Below are 19,659 nucleotides of genomic sequence, written 5' to 3'. Positions count from 1 at the left end.
AAAGAGGTGCCTCAGTCAGCAAATCTCCCTAAAGGTATGTTTTCTGATCAGTGACATGTAATTATAATGGTGACCTGTGAATTGTACAGAAAGGATTTCTTAACACTGTATTTTGTCTTAAGTTGGTGGGCCAGGCCGTGATCGTCAGCCCTTCACCTATGACAGAGAGCCATCTGATGAGGATGTGGAAGCAGCTATTGCTGTTTTGAGACACTCTGCTGATGAAAACACTGTCCGTGAGAAGATGAAAATGACCTTCATATATCGGCAAGCAATGGTCAACGATGAAGCCAAATCATCAGATGTCTTCTCGGTCTTCCCAAGATTTCTGGACACACCAGGACTGGTATGACAACTTAATTCACTGCATCACCAAAAATATCCAATGAAGAATAAGGTAACACTCATTATTTCTGTCTTTGTGTGTTACATTGCAGATAGAACAAGATTTCAGACTTCTGTTTGGTGAGGCCACAGCCAACACATTCTTGGAGAAGTGGCCAACCACTTTCAAAGCAAAAGTAATAAAGGAAAGCCATGGACTTGTATCCACCACAGAACTCTTGGATTTGATGCGCAATGCTGAGTCAGCTGCTGAAGTTGAGAATGGTATGAATGAACTGTTTTACTTTTTATGTGGATAATGTAGGTGTGCATTATATGTCCATAATGGTGCAAGTTGTGAATAAGAATGTTATGCTACGGCACAATGTTAACCAGGTTTTTATTTACTTATTTGTAGGCTGGGACAGTGACATGTCTGCCATCTTGCTGCTGCTACATTTGCTACCACCATCTGCACAAGGTAGAAAGAGGCCGGGAAAGATGTCTGCATATCAAGCTGTAGATCAGCTCATCAGATTTCAAAAGGTATGCTTAACAGTTGTTTAAAATATATATTCCATCATCTCAATCTTGTGCACAGTTTGAGGTGATCTTATCTATTGTCAGAGGTTAGTCACCAAAACAATTCTGTTGAATGTGTTTTTTTGTAGGTTGGAACCAGTGTGCAGCAGCATCTTGACAACATCACCCAAAGCAGTCAGCCCTACCTTCTCGCCAGGGATCCACACAGAGCAGCATTCACTCCTACTTCATTGTGGTTGACAAGCATGCTCTTCCATGCAAGGCAACAGGTTCAGTAGGAGCTTTTGACGAAGTCTTTAAAGCCCATTACGTATTTGGTACGTCATACAGTTCTTCCTTGAGCAGCTTTTTCCTTTTGTGCAAACAACCATCTATAACATCGACATGGGGGAAACAAAGGAGACTCCTAGAGTTGCTGAGTTGCGAGCAAGAATGGTGCGTAGTTGAGATAAAACTATGAAGTGTTTTCTTTGCAAAAGTGACCATGGAAGTCCAAACAACCTTGTTAAGCACCTTAAGATAATTCATGGGCTATGTACAGGCAGGACTCTTTTTCTGAAATGTGGTCAAGAAGGATGCTCACGTTCTTTTGGTAGCTTTTCTGGTTTTAGAAAACATCTTAACAAGTGCCACGGAGAAAGTTTAGTAGATTCTATAGAAGATGATCTTTCAGACCCTCAAAGTACCGTCAACACCAGTAATATTTCTCATGTTGAAGTGTCGACTGAATGTTTAGAGGCTGAGTCAGAGTTATCTTCGCCATACATTGTAAATAGTTGTGCAGCTGTTATTTCTGATCTAAAGGCAGCAGGTGTTGGTCAAAGTACAGTAAATACTGTAGTGATTTCCATGGAAGAGATTGTTCAAGATATTCATCAGCATGCTAAAGAAACAGTGATAAAGCATGTATTTAGTAATGAAAGAGAAACAGAAATGTGCAAGAAAAGTTGAGGCGTGTTTTGAGGGGTTAGAGAATCCTTTCACAGTTCTAAATTCGGAATACAAGCGATCAAAATTTATGACTGCCAAGTGGGAAATAGTAGAACCAGTTGAATGTGTGATTGGTTCAAGATTTGACACAAGACGAAATAAAAAGACTGGAACATATGATCAGGTAGTAGTTCAAGATAAATTCATGTATATTCCAATTTTATCTACACTGCAGTCAATATTTAAAAGTCAGTATTTTGCAGAAATGTTGCAAAGCTCAGCTACCAGCAACTCTAGACTGAGAGATATTTGTGATGGATCTTTTTTAAAAGTCACCCCCTGTTCTCAACTGAGAAGCAGACAATACAGGTCCAGATGTTCTATGATGATTTTGAGGTCGCCAACCCATTGGGTTCCAAGCGAGGTATTCATAAATTGGGTGGAGTATATTTTACTTTAAGAAACTTCTCTCCAAAATGGAATTCTTTTTTGGCTAACATACACCTGTGCGCCTTATTTCATACTCAAGATGTTAAACGATATGGTTTTAGTGAAATTTTTGCTCCCATTGTTCGAGACATTAAAGTGTTAGAGAGCGATGGTATTGAGATTCCATCATACAGTGGTTATGTACGTGGCACTGTAGTACAGGTAACAGGTGATAATTTGGGTTTGCATAGTTTGTTTGGTCTGGTGGAGTCTTTCAGTGCAAGGTACTGTTGCAGGTTCTGTTTAGCAGAAAAGGAGGACTTTCAAACAGAATTCTCTGAAGATTCTTCCAAAATAGTTTTACGCACCAAAGATATGCATACTGCTCACTGTCAAGAAATGGCTTGTAATCCATCCCTTCCGTATGTTTTTGGTGTGAAAAGGTCATGCATATTAAATTCATTGAGGTATTTTCACACAACTGAGAACTTCTCAGTTGATGTGATGCATGATGTGTTAGAAGGGGTTGGCCAGTACGAATTGAAGTTATTATTTCTGTATTTGGAATGAAAAACATGTTACATCAGGAGAAATACATTCAAGAATACAAAGTTTTGATTATGGTTTCACAGAGAGAAATAACAGGCCTGTGACTGTTAATTTAAGTGAAGGATCTAATGATCTGGGACTGAATGCAATTCAGTCCTGGTGCTTACTTAGGAATGTTCCTCTTATCTTTGGAGATTTGGTAACTTCTACTGACCAACACTGGGGCCTGCTTCTTTTATTATTGCAAATAATTAACATTATATTCTCGCCCATGTTATCTCAAGGTCTATGTGTATATTTAAAACATTTGATTGTTGATCACCATACACTGTTTAAGAAGTTGTATCCTCAGAAAAAACTTTTACCAAAGCACCATTTTCTTATCCACTATCCCCGCTGCATCCAGAAAATAGGGCCTGTACTTCATAGTTGGTGTATGAGGTATGAAGGCAAACATAATTTTTTCAAAAAACAGCTTAAATCGTTTAAAAATATTACCAAAACGCTGGCAAAAAAAGCATCAGAATCATATGGCATATAGTTGGCGAAGATCAACAACTTTTAGTCGGTTAGATATTGGTCCAGGAAAAATGGTGGCTTTAAATATGGTAAAAGGAGGTTCTGAAATTGCTTTGGCAATGCAAGTGCCCAGTAGCATTCAGGTTATGAAGGTTAATTGGGCTAAACATAATGGGTATGTTTATCGCCCACACTTGGTTATCTGTGGCGAAGTTGACTCTGAAGTGCCCTTGTTTTATCAGATTGAGTCAGTTCTGATAATGTGGAAAAACTGTTACTACTCACAGTGCCTTTAGTTACAGTAACTTTTCAAGAACATTTCCATGCATATGAGGTGATCAGATCAAAGCATGATTTAGTTTTTTTCATGTCGACAACCTGCACTACCCTAGACCTTTTGACATACAAAGGTCATATGGAGGAAATGACACAGCTCTCCTTGTTGTGCCATATTGCTTTCTCTGGTGAACATTTTTATGATGTTATACTTCTGTCATAGACAAGGCAATGGGTGTACAATGTAAATTCACGGACATTGAAATTATACTTTTTTTTCAATAAATGTGGGTGCTCTCATCTTGTATTATTGTGCTTTGTTTTATTTGATAGTATTGATATTTCTATAATTCAGTAACACTACATCATATGATTTAAATTAAAAAAAAAAAAACACTGTAGAGAAATGAAAAGTAAATATCATTACACTTTAAAGTGTCATTTTTTGAAGTAAAATTGTATTTGACTTAACTCTATACAGTGTAATCATATTACTCTCAACAGTGTGATTAAACTACAGTGTTAAATATTTTGACACATTTCATTGTTATTTTTTACACAATATGGAGTAGAATTAACTCTAAAAGTTTTACACTGACCAAAGAGTACATTTTACACTGATTTTGAGTGGGACCAAATGTTATCTGAAACAGAGTTAAATTCAACTCGATAGGAGTTAAATTAACACTTCTGTTTTTACTGTGTAGTGACTTTGGTGGGGTGGGGACCACGGCCAGAGCCAGAACCACCGCCGAAGAGGTATGCCCACCCAGCCCTCCCTTGTTTAGCCTTATTGAGGCGCGGTCGCAGTCCGCGCCTTTAGGGGGGGGGTACTGTCACGCTCTGGCTCCGGGACTTTGTGTGTTGAGCCAGGGTGTGTTCGTTTCGTGGTGTTTTGTTTGGTTGGGTGGTTCTATGTGTTGTATTTCTTTGTTGGGTTCAATGACTCCCAATCGGAGGTAACGAGTGTCAGCTGTCGGCTCGTTATCTCTGATTGGGAGCCATATTTATCTGTATGTTTTCCTGTGGGTGTTGTGGGTTTTTGTTCCGTTTCAGTCATAGTCACTGTTGGACTTCACTATCGTCTTTTGTTTTGTATTTACGTGCTTTATCATTAAAGTCATCATGTTCACTCAACGCGCTGCGTATTGGTCTGCTCCTTCGTCAGACGATCGTGACAGCTTGTTCTTTGTCTGCCTCTGTACTGTTTCCCTTTAATGGGTCTAGAATCTGTAATGTTTATATGTTACAATTGTAATATATATATTTTTTTTTTGCTAAGGTGTTGTCTGGTCCGTTGCATCGGTCAGAACTGTTGACCCAACTCAGGTGGCCTGTCATGAAGCCGTCTAATGTTCTGGTTGAGGTGTCCCCCTCATTAAACAGTAACTGGTGTACTGTATTATGTTCTGGTTGAGGTGTCCCCCTCATTAAACAGTAACTGGTGTAGTGTCTAATGTTCTGGTTGAGGTGTTCTCCTCATTAAACAGTAACTGGTGTAGTGTCTAATGTTCTGGTTGAGGTGTCCCCCTCATTGAACAGTAACTGGTGTAGTGTCTAATGTTCTGGTTGAGGTGTTCCCCTCATTAAACAGTAACTGGTGTAGTGTCTAATGTTCTGGTTGAGGTGTTCCCCTCATTAAACAGTAACTGGTGTAGTGTCTAATGTTCTGGTTGAGGTGTTCCCCTCATTAAACAGTAACTGGTGTAGTGTCTAATGTTCTGGTTGAGGTGTATTTGATTTTAAATATACGTAAGTATCAAAAGTAAATTTTATTTTAAAAAGACACTGGGAGACTAGAGGGAAACCTGGTTCAGTCTGCTTTCCACCAGACACTGGGAGACTAGAGGAAAACCTGGTTCAGTCTGCTGTCCACCAGACACTGGGAGACTAGAGGAAAACCTGGTTCAGTCTGCTTTCCACCAGACACTGGGAGACTAGAGGAAAACCTGGTTCAGTCTGCTGTCCACCAGACACTGGGAGACTAGAGGAAAACCTGGTTCAGTCTGCTGTCCACCAGACACTGGGAGACTAGAGGAAAACCTGGTTCAGTCTGCTTTCCACCAGACACTGGGAGACTAGAGGAAAACCTGGTTCAGTCTGCTTTCCACCAGACACTGGGAGACTAGAGGAAAACCCCTGGTTCAGTCTGCTTTCCAACAGACACTGGGAGATGAATTAGTCTTTCAGCAGGACAATAGCCTAAAACACAAAGCCAAATATACTCTGGAGTTGCTTACCAAGACGACATTGAATGTTCCTCAGTGGCCGAGTTACAGTTTGGACTTAAATCTACTTGAAAATCTATGGCAAGACATACACTTTTTTTTTTTTGTCTAGCAATGATCAACAACCATTTTTTACAGAGCTTGAAGAATTTTGCAAATAACAATGGCCAAATGTTGCAAAATCCACGTGTCAAAAGCTCTTAGAGACTTACCCAGAATGATTCACAGCTGTAATCACTGCCGAAGGTGCATTTACAACGGATTGACTCAGGAGTGTAAATTCTTATGTAAATTAGATATTTCTGTATTTCATTTTCAATAAATTTGCGAACATTTCTAAAAATATGTTTTCACTTTATCAGTATGGGTGAGAGAAAAAAAATCTATTTAATCCATTTTGAATTCAGGCTGTAACACAACAAAAGGTGGATTAAGTCAAGGGGTATGAATACTTTCTAAAGGCACTGTTCATATAGTAATACTACAATATTTAGAATTTAGTGAAATAATATTTAAAAAAAATATATATGGGATGGTTCAGGAATACGACCCTGTGGATCCTGGTTTATATGTGTCTCTGGGTCTGTAACTTTCTAATCGCTTCTTTGTTTAAAGCTGTCTCTATACAACTCTCTGCTGTTTCACTGTATAACCCATAAGCTCTCTGTATACGGGTCTCCGTGTCTCCACTGCTTCACAGTATTATCAGCCCAGTCTCCAGAGCTATGACCCATAAGCTCTCTGTATACGGGTCTCCGTGTCTCCACTGCTTCACAGTATTATCAGCCCAGTCTCCAGAGCTATGACCCATAAGCTCTCTGTATGCGGGTCTCCGTGTCTCCACTGCTTCACAGTATTATCAGCCCAGTCTCCAGAGCTATGACCCATTAGCTCTCTGTATACGGGTCTCCGTGTCTCCACTGCTTCACAGTATTATCAGCCCAGTCTCCAGAGCTATGACCCATTAGCTCTCTGTATACGGGTCTCCGTGTCTCCACTGCTTCACAGTATTATCAGCCCAGTCTCCAGAGCTATGACCCATTAGCTCTCTGTATACGGGTCTCCGTGTCTCCACTGCTTCACAGTATTATCAGCCCAGTCTCCAGAGCTATGACCCATAAGCTCTCTGTATACGGGTCTCCGTGTCTCCACTGCTTCACAGTATTATCAGCCCAGTCTCCAGAGCTATGACCATCAGCTCTCTGTATACTGGGTCTCCGTGTCTCCACTGCTTCACAGTATTATCAGCCCAGTCTCCAGAGCTATGACCCATAAGCTCTCTGTATACGGGTCTCCGTGTCTCCACTGCTTCACAGTATTATCAGCCCAGTCTCCAGAGCTATGACCATCAGCTCTCTGTATACGGGTCTCCGTGTCTCCACTGCTTCACAGTATTATCAGCCCAGTCTCCAGAGCTATGACCCATCAGCTCTCTGTATACGGGTCTCTCCATGTCTATTAGGCCACATAACAGTCCCTCCTCACCATTAAACCAACTGAAAGGAGTCATTGCTCATCTTTAAAGAAACGACAACACTGAAGTTACAACGTGGTACAACGTTGGTTCCACAAGGCCTGAGAGATAAGAGAGGAATCCTCAACACCATGGAAACAGGAGTTTGTCCGAGCCCATGTGGATGGAATTGTTTTTTTAAAATCTCAATTGGTCCTAATAGCTTTGATATGAGTCTCTGTAACATCGGGCTGCAGCAGCGGCGCTCACACAGGAAGTCAGTCCACTCCACCTCACCCCTAGGAATGAGCATTAGAACCAAAGGGCAGCCAAGGTGATTCTTAATGGAAAGGCAACTCTAAGAGACAATGAGACAATCTGTTACCAGTTGTGGCTAAATTAATTCCCGTCACAAAGGAAAATCAATACTCACTGTAGCCTCCTTCCTCCTACACAGTCGTTTCTCTTAAACAGAACACTGTCACTTCTTTTCCAAAACACCCTCCTCGGATGGGTCGCAAATGCCACCCATCTCCTTTATAGTACACTATAATGTACTGGCCCCCATCAGGGATCTGGTCAAAAGTAGTGCACTGTATAGGGAACGGGGTGTCATTTGGGATGAAACACCCTCCTGCTCTTAAATTCCAAGAATGCTCCTTCCAACACTAGATGCTAGCTGGCACTGTGTTGTGAGTTCTATTTAATCAGTAAATGATAGCTTTCCGCTTCATCCGAGCTGACAGGAGGCAAAGAGATAGTATTGTCAGAGGAAAAAATCTATCAACCAGAGGAGGATTGCTTTTTCCCTCTCACGTATGGGGAAAGAATATAATGCACATTATTTAGATACGGGACAAGCAATGCTGAATGAAAAGCCTGAAAGGGGCTGATAGGTTGCAGAGCTCTGGGCTGGGTATTGTGAATCACTGAAACCCCATTTGTCCTCCACGTCGGGACCTTGGGTCTGACACTGTGAGAGGGAGAGCAGACGACTGATATTTAAGACAGCTATCTTCCTTCTCTCCATGTATCTGTTGTGTGAGGGTTTGGCCTCTTACTTGGACCGTAACATAGATGGGTATCTATCATTTTACGGCTCTGCGAGGTTCCTCCCTCCTCCAGGACAATCATGGCCAGCCTGGTCTTAGTAAAGGGTTAGCCAGTCCGTTCATGAAGGTGTGTTTAATGGTAACCCAGTCCGTTCATGAAGGTGTGTTTAATGGTAACCCAGTCTGTTCATGAAGGTGTGTTTAATGGTAACCCAGTCTATTCATGACGGTGTGTTTAATGGTAACCCAGTCTGTTCATGAAGGTGTGTTTAATGGTAACCCAGTCTGTTCATGAAGGTGTGTTTAATGGTAACCCAGTCTGTTCATGAAGGTGTGTTTAATGGTAACCCAGTCTGTTCATGAAGGTGTGTTTAATGGTAACCCAGTCTGTTCATGAAGGTGTGTTTCATGGTAACCCAGTCTGTTCATGAAGGTGTGTTTAATGGTAACCCGGTCTGTTCATGAAGGTGTGTTTAATGGTAACCCAGTCTGTTCATGAAGGTGTGTTTAATGGTAACCCGGTCTGTTCATGAAGGTGTGTTTAATGGTAACCCAGTCTGTTCATGAAGGTGTGTTTAATGGTAACCCAGTCTGTTCATGAAGGTGTGTTTAATGGTAACCGCAGTCTGTTCATGAAGGTGTGTTTAATGGTAACCCAGTCTGTTCATGAAGGTGTGTTTAATGGTAACCCAGTCTGTTCATGAAGGTGTGTTTAATGGTAACCCAGTCTGTTCATGAAGGTGTGTTTAATGGTAACCCAGTCCGTTCATGAAGGTGTGTTTAATGGTAACCCAGTCTGTTCATGACGGTGTGTTTAATGGTAACCCAGTCTGTTCATGAAGGTGTGTTTAATGGTAACCCAGTCTGTTCATGAAGGTGTGTTTAATGGTAACCCAGTCTGTTCATGACGGTGTGTTTAATGGGAACCCAGTCTGTTCATGAAGGTGTGTTTAATGGTAACCCAGTCTGTTCATGACGGTGTGTTTAATGGGAAACCAGTCCGTTCATGAAGGTGTGTTTAATGGGAAACCAGTCCGTTCATGAAGGTGTGTTTAATGGTAACCCAGTCTGTTCATGAAGGTGTGTTTAATGGGAAACCAGTCCGTTCATGAAGGTGTGTTTAATGGTAACCCAGTCTGTTCATGACGGTGTGTTTAATGGTAACCCAGTCTGTTCATGAAGGTGTGTTTAATGGTAACCCAGTCCGTTCATGAAGGTGTGTTTAATGGTAACCCAGTCTGTTCATGACGGTGTGTTTAATGGTAACCCAGTCTGTTCATGAAGGGTGTGTTTAATGGTAACCCAGTCTGTTCATGAAGGTGTGTTTAATGGTAACCCAGTCTGTTCATGAAGGTGTGTTTAATGGTAACCCAGTCTGTTCATGAAGGTGTGTTTAATGGTAACCCAGTCTGTTCATGAAGGTGTGTTTAATGGTAACCCAGTCCGTTCATGAAGGTGTGTTTAATGGTAACCCAGTCCGTTCATGAATGTGTGTTTAATGGTAACCCAGTCCGTTCATGAAGGTGTGTTTAATGGTAACCCAGTCTGTTCATGAAGGTGTGTTTAATGGTAACCCAGTCTGTTCATGACGGTGTGTTTAATGGTAACCCAGTCTGTTCATGAAGGTGTGTTTAATGGTAACCCAGTCCGTTCATGAAGGTGTGTTTAATGGGAACCCAGTCTGTTCATGAAGGTGTGTTTAATGGTAACCCAGTCTGTTCATGAAGGTGTGTTTAATGGTAACCCAGTCTGTTCATGAAGGTGTGTTTAATGGTAACCCAGTCTGTTCATGAAGGTGTGTTTAATGGTAACCCAGTCTGTTCATGAAGGTGTGTTTAATGGTAACCCAGTCTGTTCATGAAGGTGTGTTTAATGGTAACCCAGTCTGTTCATGAAGGTGTGTTTAATGGTAACCCGGTCCGTTCATGAAGGTGTGTTTAATGGTAACCCAGTCCGTTCATGAAGGTGTGTTTAATGGTAACCCAGTCTGTTCATGAAGGTGTGTTTAATGGTAACCCAGTCTGTTCATGAAGGTGTGTTTAATGGTAACCCAGTCTGTTCATGACGGTGTGTTTAATGGTAACCCAGTCTGTTCATGAAGGTGTGTTTAATGGTAACCCAGTCCGTTCATGAAGGTGTGTTTAAAGGATCAGAGCCACATTGGAGGGTTTAATTCATTCTAAAACCTGTTAAGATTTCTTCTTCTTCTTTTAGAGAAGTTTGGGTTTGAGAGCCTTGCTTTGCTCTCTCCTTCCTGGCTGCATGGTGTTGAGTTTCCCTTTTAATTTAGCCAACAGGTAAGTGCTTTCGACCCCCTTTAAATGAGAGCCAAATGTCACCAAAATATAACTGCGGTTGTAAATGTCACAAGACCTAAAATCAACAGTAATAAGCTCTTTGATCAATAATACAGCGGCCCGCCAGGTACAGACTCTCTCTGCATTAATTAACTCCCCCAGCGCAACGCATAATGAAGGAAGCCGGTGTCTAGGTAAGTGTGTGTGTCTGAGTGTGTGTGTGTGTGTGTGTGTGTGTGTGTGTGTGTGTGTGTGTGTGTGTGTGTGTGTGTGTGTGTCTGAGTGTGTGTGTGTGTGTGTGTGTGTGTGTGTCTGAGTGTCTGAGTGTGTGTGTGTGTGTGTGTGTGTGTCTGAGTGTGTGTGTGTGTGTGTGTGTGTGTGTGTGTGTGTGTGTGTGTGTGTGTGTGTGTGTGTCTGAGTGTGTGTGTGTGTGTGTGTGTGTGTGTGTGTGTGTGTCTGAGTGTGTGTGTGTGTGTGTGTGTGTGTGTGTGTCTGAGTGTGTGTGTGTGTGTGTGTGTGTGTGTGTGTGTGTGTGTGTGTGTGTGTGTGTGTGTGTGTGTGTGTGTGTGTGGACCTCACATCTCCCCGCTCAGCACCCCCCCTTCTCCTTGTTCCCGTGCCCAGCGAAACCTCACATCTCCCCGCTCAGCACCCCCCCTTCTCCTTGTTCCCCGTGCCCAGCGAAACCTCACATCTCCCCGCTCAGCACCCCCCTTCTCCTTGTTCCCCGTGCCCAGCGATACCTCACATCTCCCCGCTCAGCACCCCCCCTTCTCCTTGTTCCCCGTGCCCAGCGAAACCTCACATCTCCCCGCTCAGCACCCCCCCTTCTCCTTGTTCCCCGTGCCCAGAGAAACCTCACATCTCCCCGCTCAGCACCCCGCCTTCTCCTTGTTCCCCGTGCCCAGAGAAACCTCACATCTCCCCGCTCAGCACCCCCCTTCTCCTTGTTCCCCGTGCCCAGTGAAACCTCACATCTCCCCGCTCAGCACCCCCCCTTCTCCTTGTTCCCTGTGCCCAGCGAAACCTCACATCTCCCCGCTCAGCACCCCCCTTCTCCTTGTTCCCCGTGCCCAGCGAAACCTCACATCTCCCCGCTCAGCACCCCCCTTCCCCCTTGTTCCCCGTGCCCAGCGAATCAGCACCCCCCCTTCTCCTTGTTCCCCGTGCCCAGCGAATCAGCACCCCCCTTCTCCTTGTTCCCCGTGCCCAGCGAATCAGCACCCCCCCTTCTCCTTGTTCCCGTGCCCAGCGAATCAGCACCCCCCTTCTCCTTGTTCCCCGTGCCCAGCGAATCAGCACCCCCCTTCTCCTTGTTCCCCGTGCCCAGCGAATCAGCACCCCCCTTCTCCTTGTTCCCGTGCCCAGCGAATCAGCACCCCCCTTCTCCTTGTTCCCCGTGCCCAGCGAATCAGCACCCTCCCTTCTCCTTGTTCCCGTGCTCCAGCGAATCAGCACCCCCCTTCTCCTTGTACCCCGTGCCCAGCGAATCAGCACCCTCCCTTCTCCTTGTTCCCCGTGCCCAGCGAATCAGCACCCCCCTTCTCCTTGTTCCCGTGCCCAGCGAATCAGCACCCCCCCCTTCTCCTTGTTCCCGTGCCCAGCGAATCAGCACCCCCCTTCTCCTTGTTCCCCGTGCCCAGTGAATCAGCACCCCCACTTCTCCTTGTTCCCGTGCCCAGCGAATCAACACCCCCCTCTCCTTGTTCCCCGTGCCCAGCGAATCAGCACCCCCCTTCTCCTTGTTCCCCGTGCCCAGCGAATCAGCACCCCCCCTTCTCCTTGTTCCCCGTGCCCAGCGAATCAGCACCCCCCCTTCTCCTTGTTCCCCGTGCCCAGCGAATCAGCACCCCCCCTTCTCCTTGTTCCCCGTGCCCAGCGAATCAGCACCCCCCCTTCTCCTTGTTCCCCGTGCCCAGCGAATCAGCACCCCCTTCTCCTTGTTCCCCGTGCCCAGCGAATCAGCACCCCCCCTTCTCCTTGTTCCCCGTGCCCAGCGAATCAGCACCCTCCCTTCTCCTTGTTCCCCGTGCCCAGCGAATCAGCACCCCCCCTTCGCCCAGCGAATAGATCCAATTTGGCGATTGGCAGGACCTGAGGAGCTTTGATTAGTGAGTGACATCAGTCTAACGCAGATGTGAGGCGGCGTGTGGGTGACTGGGACTGGACCCTCTATCTTCCTGGGATCAGGAACAGGGAGCGGAGCTAGCTACCTACCGTTGTGTCTTTCATCAGGAACAGGGAGCGGAGCTAGCTACCTACCGTTGTGTCTTTCATCAGGAACAGGGAGCGGAGCTAGCTACCTACCGTTGTGTCTTTCTCAGGAACAGGGAGCGGAGCTAGCTACCTACCGTTGTGTCTTTCATCAGGAACAGGGAGCGGAGCTAGCTACCTACCGTTGTGTCTTTCATCAGGAACAGGGAGCGGAGCTAGCTACCTACCGTTGTGTCTTTCATCAGGAACAAGGAGCGGAGCTAGCTACCTACCGTTGTGTCTTTCATCAGGAACAGAGAGCGGAGCTAGCTACCTACCGTTGTGTCTTTCATCAGGAACAGGGAGCGGAGCTAGCTACCTACCGTTGTGTCTTTCATCAGGAACAGGGAGCGGAGCTAGCTACCTACTGTTGTGTCTTTCATCAGGAACAGGGAACAGAGCTAGCTAACTACCGTTGTCTTTCATCAGGAACAGGGAGCGGAGCTAGCTACCTACCGTTGTCTTTCATCAGGAACAGAGAGCGGAGCTAGCTACCTACCGTTGTGTCTTTCATCAGGAACAGGGAACGGAGCTAGCTACCTACCGTTGTCTTTCATCAGGAACAGAGAGCGGAGCTAGCTACCTACCGTTGTCTTTCATCAGGAACAGGGAGCGGAGCTAGCTACCTACCCTTGTGTCTTTCATCAGGAACAGAGAGCGGAGCTAGCTACCTACCGTTGTCTTTCATCAGGAACAGGGAACGGAGATAGCTACCTACCGTTGTCTTTCATCAGGAACAGGGAACGGAGCTAGCTACCTACCGTTGTCTTTCATCAGGAACAGGGAACGGAGCTAGCTACCTACCGTTGTCTTTCATCAGGAACAGGGAACGGAGCTACCTAACTACCGTTGTCTTTCATCAGGAACAGGGAACGGAGATAGCTAACTACCGTTGTCTTTCATCAGGAACAGGGAACGGAGATAGCTACCTGCTGTTGAATCTTTCAGATATGTCTGGAACAGGCCCACTGAAGGATCATAAAAGCAAGGATAAAGATGTTGTGGACTGTGATAAGCTCCATTTCTATTTACCTTTAAAAGAGTGATTCGATTTAAGCAGTTATATGGATGGAATAGGTCCAATAATCTCGTCAGATGCGGTCATAATGTCAATGTATAAATGTGAGGCAATTTTTGTTTTCAAGTCACAGCTATAACTACAAATATAATATAGATGTATCCTGCAATTTTACAGTTGATCGGATTTTACGAAAACATAAAAATGGCACTTACATTGTTAATCTAATTTTTAGTTCCGTGTACCTTGGATGGTCTACCGTGGTTTTGATGAAGAGGTAACATTTTGCTGCTGCACTTGGCATTCAGAGTCATACAGTACAATCCCATATTATTGCTAGAGCCTGGGCTGTTCAACGGGCCTCTTTATACTCAGCCTTTGGTTTTATGGCTGTGGGGTTGAAGTCGGCTCTCTCCTGACGTTTACTGTTACTACCCCTCTATGATCCATCACATTATCAAAGTCCCACATGGCACTGGTCAACAGCAGTGCACTTTGTACAGATGAGGGTGCCATTCGGGAATGCAGTCACATGGCCTTCTCAAAACACTACATCACATTCATCTAGTAGAATACCCCCCTCCCCCCTCCCCCCATAGCTCATCCCTTCTCAAAACACTACATCACATTCATCTAGTAGAATAACCCCCCTCCCCCCATAGCTCATCCCTTCTCAAAACACTACATCACATTCATCTAGTAGAATAACCCCCCCTCCCCCCATAGCTCATCCCTTCTCAAAACACTACATCACATTCATCTAGTAGAATAACCCCCCCTCCCCCCGCATAGCTCATCCCTTCTCAAAACACTACATCACATTCATCTAGTAGAATAACCCCCCTCCACCCATAGCTCATCCATTCTCAAAACACTACATCACATTCATCTAGTAGAATAACCCCCCCCCCCATAGCTCATCCCTTCTCAAAACACTACATCACATTCATCTAGTAGAATAACCCCCCTCCCCCCATAGCTCATCCCATTCTCAAAACACTACATCACATTCATCTAGTAGAATAACCCCCCTCCCCCATAGCTCATCCCTTCTCAAAACACTACATCACATTCATCTAGTAGAATAACCCCCCCCTGGCTGGAAACCAAGACACTCCACTGCTGAAGCATGTTAACCCTAGAACCACTAAAGCAGACATTTTGACTGCTCATGATTATTACATTGTGTATTACTCTGCCATTATTCCAAGTCATGCCCCCCTCCGTCCTTGGCTTTTCCTAAATAAGTCTGTATAACACACTGTCCAGTGTTAGAATCTTTAATATCACAAACAGAACTGGAGTTAGAACCCGTTTTGGGAGGGCATGGCATTTGTTTGGGTCACAGTAGGGTCCTTCTTCCTACAGTTGAAGTGCAGCGCCCCCGCTGATATTCGCCCGATAATTGCCTCGAAATTTAACCTAATCTATGCTGAAACGAATGTCACAAATATAACAACAGATGAAATAAATGAAGTCAAGTATGATGGGGGAGAAATGGATGAGTTGATGAGCGACGGATGTATTAACCATTCTATTTGGCCATTCTATCGTATTGATCTATTCTAATTATAATCTCAGAATGGTACGTACCCTACATTTACATTTACATTTACATCATTTAGCAGACGCTCTTATCCAGAGCGACTTACAAATTGGTGCATTCAACTTATGATATACTATTCCAGGTATTCCTTAAAGAGGTAGGGTTTCAAGTGTCTCCGGGAAGGTGGTCAGGTGACTCCGCTGTCCTGGCGTCGTGAGGGAGCTTGTTCCACCATTGGGGTGCCAGAGCAGCGAATAGCTTTGACTGGGCTGAGCGGGAACTGTGCTTCGGTAGAGGTAAGGGGGCTACATCAGTCCAATGAATCCAAGCAGTCGTCTCAGTCTACTGGGGGTAGGCTACACAGTGAGAGCGGGTGTAATTGTACGTGCTGAACAGCTTTCAATCTCTTGGAAAACGTGAATATCAGGTGAGCAAGTGTCGGAAAATGTGGTGATGAGGCTTGTGGAACCGTATGTTGGCAAGGGGAGCCATGCGCAATTTATTCACTTCACTGTCATTGGCGAACAAATTGCTTGCAAAGAAAACAGGTCTGGCTGGCACCACGAACAAAGTGAGACGGGAGCTCCCTCCCTCTGAGCAAAATAAGGCACCTGCACAGTCGTTGAACGGGACACAGTAAAGAGAGAACCAGAGACTCTTACACACTACAACCAAACAAAAGTATGTCAAAGTGTGTCAAGCAAATGAAAGTTACAAAACTTGTCAGGACAAGGGATAACAGCTAACAGCTAAATGAAATCCAACTGATGCCATTGTGTGAAGACTCACACAAGCACGAGCTGACAACAATTGAATATTTCTGACTGCTGTCATATCGACATTTATACTCACTATAATGCCGTTATTGTTTTTGTGCCGAGTTTCACTATTTATCAAGGCCACTTGGTGCTAATAATGACGTCTAGGCTACTGGTGTTTTCATCATTTGACGCCGTCTTGACCGTTCGTGGATGTTGTATTTCATATTTATTTTGTTGCCGTAAAAATAAGCTGTCACCGTGTTCCAACACATATGTTTTCTGTTTCTTAGTTGTAATAAAGCCACTCCACTAATAAAATTGTTTGAACACTAGATTATTATTATTATTATTTTTTTTTACATATAGCCTACAGTAACATAAAAATAAGGAAAATGCTATTATGTTATATGAAATACAATTTTTAATCGTATTCTGATGTTAGCCAAGGCCTTCACAAACACAACCAAATGATGTGGGGCGGCAGGTAGCTTAGTGGTTCAGAGCGTTGTGCCAGAAACCGAAAGGTCGCTGGTTCTATTCCCCGAGCCGACTGGGTGAAAAATCTGTCGATGTGCCCTTGAGCAAGGCACTTAACCCTAATTGCTCCTGTAAGTCGCTCTGGATAAGAGCGTCTGCTAAATGACTAAAACAAATATATATATATATATATATAAGTCGCATGACTGTAAGTCGCTTTGGATAAAAGCGTCTGCTAAATGGCATGTTATATTATTATTATACATTAATTACAGAGTTAGACATGTTGCAGTCAGAGTACTGCTCATTAGCTTGAAGTGAGAACCCCTAAGACCTAGGCTAGGAAGATCCAGGCTCTGTCGCAGCCGGCCGCGACCGGGAGACTCATGGGCGGCGCACAATTGGCCCAGCGTCGTCCAGGGTAGGGGAGGGAATGGCCGGCAGGGATGTAGCTCAGTTGATAGAGCATGGCGTTTGCAATGCCAGGGTTGTGGGTTCGATTCCCACGGGGGGCCAGTATTTAAAAAAAAAATTATTCACTAACTGTAAGTCGCTCTGGATAAGAGCGTCTGCTAAATGACTAACATGTAAATGTTAAAAGACACTGTTGAAGCATGTTAAACATTCTGACATTCACTCCACATAACATACAGGTGTAGGACCTTCATTTGAGCCAGTTTCCTCCTGCAGCAACAGGAAATGTGAATTAGTATGTGGATTATAATTAATGGAGAGAAAAAAATTGTAGGGGTTAATACATGTTTTGTTAGGGCAAATCAAGTCTGACATTTTTTAAAGTGTAACTTTCAAACTTTAGAAGCCTTTTTAAACCTTGAATACACTACAAGTTTGCATTTCCTGCCGTGCAGGAAAATTGTCAGCAACAAAAGTGATCAAATTAAGATCCTACATGTGTACAGTGCCTTCAGAAAGTATTCATACCCCTTGACTTGTTCAATATTTTGTTGTGTTACAGCCTGAATTCAAAAGAGATTAAATTTATATTTAATTTTTTTACCCATCTACACACATCACTCTATAATGACAAAGTGAAAACATTTTTTTTTAGAAATGTTGGCAAATGTATTGAAAATGAAATACAGAAATATCTCATTTACATATGTATTCACAACCCTGAGTCAATACATGTTAGAATCACATTTGGCGGCAATTACAGCTGTGAGTCATTTTTGGGTAAGTCTCTGAGACATTTCCACACCTGGATTGTACAATATTTGCCCATGATTATTTTCATAATTCTTCAAGCTCTGTCAAATTGGTTGTTGATCATTGCCAGACAACCATTTTCAAGTATTGCCATAGATTTTGAAGCAGATTTAAGTAAAAACTGTAACTCGGCCACTCAGGAACATTCACTGTCTTCTTGGTAAGCAACTTTGTGTTTTATGTTCTTGTCCTGCTGAAAGGTGAATTAATCTCCCAGTGTCTGGTGGAAAGCAGACTGAATCAGGTTTTCCTCTAGGATTTTGCCTGTGCTCCATTCCATTTCTTTTTTATCCTGAAAAACTCCCCAGTCCTTTAACGAATAAAAGCCATAGTATAATGCGGCCACATCTACAGTGGCTTGCGAAAGTATTCACCCCCCTTTGCATTTTTTCCTATTTTGATGCCTTACAACCTGGAATTAAAATTGATTTTTTGGGGGGTGTTTGTATCATTTGATTTTCAATAACATGCCTACCACTTTGAAGATGCAAAATATATTTTATTGTGAAACAAACAAGAAATGACAAAAAAAAAAAAAAAAACTTGAGCGTGCATAACTATTCATCAAAGTCAATACTCTGCCTACTGTCTAACCTGCACCACACCTGGGTCACACCTCACACCAAACCTTACAATCCCCATTGGCGTTTTTACCATTTTGTTGCAAAACAACCTGTAATTTAAATGGATTTTTATTTGGATTTCATGTAATGGACATACACAAAATAGTCCGAATTGGTCTTTCAAAAAATTCTAAAAAATTAATAACGGAAAAGTGGTGCGTGCAATGAAGCCCCTAAATAAGATCTGGTGCAACCAATTACCTTCAGAAGTCACATAATTAGTTAAATAAAGTCCACCTGTGTGCAATCTAAGTGTCACATGATCTGTCACATGCTTTCAGTATATATACACCTGTTCTGAAAGGCCCCAGAGTCTGCAACACCACTAAGCAAGGGGCACCACCAAGCAAGCTGCACCATGAAGACCAAGGAGCTCTCCAAACAGATCAGGGACAAAGTTGTGGAGAAGTACAGATCAGGGTTGGGTTATAAAACAATATCAGACACTTTGAACATCCCACGAAGCTCCATTAAATCCATTATAAAAAAATTGAAAGAATATGGCACCACAACAAACCTGCCAAGAGAGGGCCGCCCACCAAAACTCACGGACCAGGCAAGGAGGGCATTAATCAGAGAGGCAACAAAGAGACCAAAGATAACCCTGAAGGAGCTGCAAAGCTCCACAGCGGAGATTGGAGTATCTGTCCATACGACCACTTTAAGACGTACATTCCACAGAGCTGGGCTTTACGGAAGAGTGGCCAGAAAAAAGCCATTGCTTAAAGAAAAAAATAAGCAAACACGTTTGGTGTTCGCCAAAAGGCATGTGGGAGACTCCCCAAACATATGAAGAAGGTACTCTGGTCAGATGAGACTAAAATTGAGCATATTTGTTCATCAAGGAAAACACTATGTCTGGCGCAAACCCAATACCTCTCATCACCCTGAGAACACCATCCCCACAGTGAAGCATGGTGGTGGCAGCATCATGCTGTGGGGATGTTTTTCATCGGCAGGGACTTGGAAACTGGTCAGAATTGAAGGAATGATGGATGACGCTAAATACAGGATGGCGCTAAATACAATTTCAGTCTTCCAGAGATTTGAGACTGGGACGGAGGTTCACCTTTTAGCAGGACAATGACCCTAAGCATACTGTTAAAGCAACACTCGTGTGGTTTAAGGGGAAACATTTAAATGTCTTGAAATGG

At 43.8% G+C, this 19,659-nt stretch overlaps 1 protein-coding gene and 1 long non-coding RNA gene across 2 annotated transcripts in view; one reads left to right on the top strand and one right to left on the bottom strand.

Annotated features, from left to right (window-relative positions):
• The window catches only part of LOC121536368 (zinc finger protein 804A), a 172,592-nt gene that overhangs the window by 91,565 nt on the left and 61,368 nt on the right, over positions 1 to 19,659 (bottom strand). The window lies entirely within an intron of this gene.
• LOC123481768 lies at positions 481 to 1,061 on the top strand. Its single transcript, XR_006657309.1, has 3 exons — positions 481 to 609; positions 743 to 870; positions 996 to 1,061. It is a non-coding gene; the product is annotated as an uncharacterized LOC123481768 (long non-coding RNA).

Source organism: Coregonus clupeaformis, chromosome 23 (assembly GCF_020615455.1).
Source record: "Coregonus clupeaformis isolate EN_2021a chromosome 23, ASM2061545v1, whole genome shotgun sequence".
Lineage (NCBI taxonomy): Eukaryota > Metazoa > Chordata > Actinopteri > Salmoniformes > Salmonidae > Coregonus > Coregonus clupeaformis.
This window is presented reverse-complemented; position numbering and strand designations above follow the sequence as displayed.